Below are 3,410 nucleotides of genomic sequence, written 5' to 3'. Positions count from 1 at the left end.
AAAGAGAGAGAGAGGGACTGGCAGCTAAAGGAAGGGATAGAATGAGAAAGAGAGAGAGAGGGACTGACAGCTAAAGGAAGGGATAGAATGAGAAAGAGAGAGAGAGGGACTGGCAGCTAAAGGAAGGGATAGAATGAGAAAGGGACTGGCAGCTAAAGGAAGGGATAGAATGAGAAAGAGAGAGAGGGACTGGCAGCTAAAGGAAGGGATAGAATGAGAAAGAGAGAGAGAGGGACTGGCAGCTAAAGGAAGGGATAGAATGAGAAAGAGAGAGAAAGGAACTGACAGCTAAAGGAAGGGATAGAATGAGAAAGAGAGAGAGAGGGACTGACAGCTAAAGGAAGGGATAGAATGAGAAAGAGAGAGAGAGAGAGGGACTGGCAGCTAAAGGAGGGGATAGAATGAGAAAGAGATAGAGGGACTGACAGCTAAAGGAAGGGATAGAATGAGAAGAGAGAGAGAGGGACTGACAGCTAAAGGAAGGGATAGAATGAGAAAGAGAGAGAGAGGGACTGACAGCTAAAGGAAGGGATAGAATGAGAAAGAGAGAGAGAGGGACTGGCAGCTAAAGGAAGGGGTAGAATAAGAAAGAGAGAGAGAGATTGACAGCTAGTGACTGCAAGGTGAAGGATAGACAGAGAGAGAGAGAGAGATTGACAGCTAGTGACTGCAAGGTGAAGGATAGACAGAGAGAGAGAGATTGACAGCTAGCGACTGCAAGGTGAAGGATAGACAGAGAGAGAGAGAGAGATTGACAGCTAGTGACTGCAAGGTGAAGGATAGAGAGAGAGAGAGAGAGATTGACAGCTAGTGACTGCAAGGTGAAGGATGGACAGAGAGAGATTGACAGCTAGTGACTGCAAGGTGAAGGATAGACAGAGAGATTGACAGCTAGTGACTGCAAGGTGAAGGATAGACAGAGAGAGATTGACAGCTAGTGACTGCAAGGTGAAGGATAGACAGAGAGATTGACAGCTAGTGACTGCAAGGTGAAGGATAGACAGAGAGAGATTGACAGCTAGTGACTGCAAGGTGAAGGATAGACAGAGAGAGATTGACAGCTAGTGACTGCAAGGTGAAGGATAGACAGAGAGAGATTGACAGCTAGTGACTGCAAGGTGAAGGATAGACAGAGAGAAGGTTGAGATAAAAGCCTAAATCTCCGAGAGGAAGAGAGAGAATCAATAAACACACAGACACACTTGTTAAAAGTAAGACTCGTAAAATGATTATTTTGTTATCTTGATCATCAATATAACCTTTGTTATGGTTTGTTTATTTTACAGTTTATTTTCAAGTTCATTGAGATTCATTCCAGTCGAAGGTAAACATGATTGTAATTGTTGTTTCCAACACTATTAAATGCTTTTGTTTGTTTTGCCAGACAATACAATCTCTCACACACACTCATGCTGTAAGTAGACATTGGACAACAGTCGCACAAAGGAAAATACACGGACGCACTCGCGCACATACAGTAACAGTAACATACACACACACACACATTCAGCTCTTTCACACAAACGTGTAATGAGAAACTGAAATGAGCTCTCACTCTCTCAAACAAACGTACACACACACACACACACACACACACACACGATCATACACACTCTCTCACACACCTTCAGAACATAAGGAAATGTAGAAACACTTGCATATCCACTCTCAAACACACACACACACACACACACACACACACACACACACACACACACACACACACACACACACACACACACACACACTCTTGATATCGTGTCTAAGTTCTTAAGTGCAACATTTGAAGAGTGATTTCCCCTTAGTTACTAATCAGCTCTTCTACCCCCCCACCCCACACACACTTCACTAGCAGAACCCAGACCCCCATCTCACCCCCCACCCCAGAGCCATACATACTGTATACATATTGATCTCAGCCAACTGTCCTCCAAGTCGTCACCACGTTTCAATGACAGCATCATTCCAATGTGACGGTCTGGAAACATTAGGTGCAACATGGTGCTTATTGTAAATGTGAAAGCACGTCAGTGGAACTCCGTGTCCTATACAGTACTGCATGTCTCTAGTCCAGTCATCCCAACGTTTACCCCTTCCCAGCGCCCCAACATACACAACAGCAAAATCAACAATACAAACAGAACAAGGAAATTGAGCTTCAAGTTTGTAAAAATGCTTACATCACATTTCATTCCGTCAGAGTTCATGACATCGGAAAAGTCCATTCTCGACGCGTGAAAGTTCTAGAATGTCTGTGACACGGGTCAAGACGTGCGACCTCTTTGACCCCTATAGGTCAGACGTCAGCTCTGTATCCGATAGGCCATCCATACCTTCATCATCCTCATCTTCAGAGCTACTACAGTAAGCCATGCATGCCCTACTACAGTAGACTGCCTGTACACATTGCAGTAAGGTAAGGTGTTACCATGGCCCACAAGGCGACAGTTCCTAGTGAAAAGAGTTAGCCAAGAACCATGGTAACAGGTTAGTACAGTTCACATTGTTCAGTAACACTTCATTTTACAGTCCTCTTTCAGACAGTATTTACCTAGTATTTACTAAGATGTAATGGCAACAAAATGTACTTTCTGGTACCTATACAATGGGTAACTACCCAAATGATTGTTTCTATGATCCCAAAGAAACATGAAATCACCAGTTTTAGGAAAATACCATGTCAATCAGAGGACTGTAGGATCAAGTTTAACCCATTGTTCTCCTGTCCTCCCAGATACACTTGGTTTGCATGTAGAACCTAAACCAAAGGTTTATTTACTGTTGTCTATATGTTCAGAAACACTTGAGTTGTTCAGTTACTTAAACTTAAGACATGTACAGTATGTTGCTGTGTGTATTGTCAGTACACACACACACACACACACACACACACACACACACACACACACACACACACACACACACACACACACACACACACACACACACACACACACACACACACACACACACACACACACACACACACACACACACAGAGTGATTCTAGTTCTAGTGTGTACGGTAAAATAAAACAGAAATGTTTGGCATGTAGAGTCTGTAGTATGTAGTCCCATTCCATCCGATTCCAGGAGAGAGGAAGAGAGGTCCTCAGTGTACAATCTAGTGCAATGCATTCGATGACAGTATTGCTGTGTGCTTTTCTGACCTCTGAGATCAGAGATAATGCTATCCAGGAATGATTGAATAAAGGACAAACATGTCTCTGGGGGTTTAATGATGAGCCAGAGGTTGTATCATGTGTATAACAATGTATACAACCACTGACCTGGAACCTACAGCTGTCATTGTATTAACACATATTACTACTCTGATACAGTACTGTAGCTCTCTCTCCCTCTCTCATATTAGACTGAGTGGTCCCACTTCCCAGTTCAGAAACCTGGACC

At 43.4% G+C, this 3,410-nt stretch overlaps 1 protein-coding gene across 1 annotated transcript in view; it reads right to left on the bottom strand.

Moving 5' to 3' along the window:
- Positions 1 to 1,229: 1,229 nt before the first annotated feature.
- Positions 1,230 to 3,410, bottom strand: part of LOC129857125 (ephrin-A3-like) — a 176,449-nt gene continuing 174,268 nt past the window's right edge. The window contains exon 5 of the mRNA XM_055925075.1: positions 1,230 to 3,410. This exon is cut by the window's right edge and continues 1,117 nt beyond it. The gene's annotated coding sequence lies outside the window, so the exon portion shown is untranslated.

This window comes from Salvelinus fontinalis, chromosome 6, assembly GCF_029448725.1.
Source record: "Salvelinus fontinalis isolate EN_2023a chromosome 6, ASM2944872v1, whole genome shotgun sequence".
NCBI lineage: Eukaryota > Metazoa > Chordata > Actinopteri > Salmoniformes > Salmonidae > Salvelinus > Salvelinus fontinalis.
Note: the sequence above shows the minus strand (reverse complement) of the source record. Positions and strands in the feature narration are given on the sequence as shown.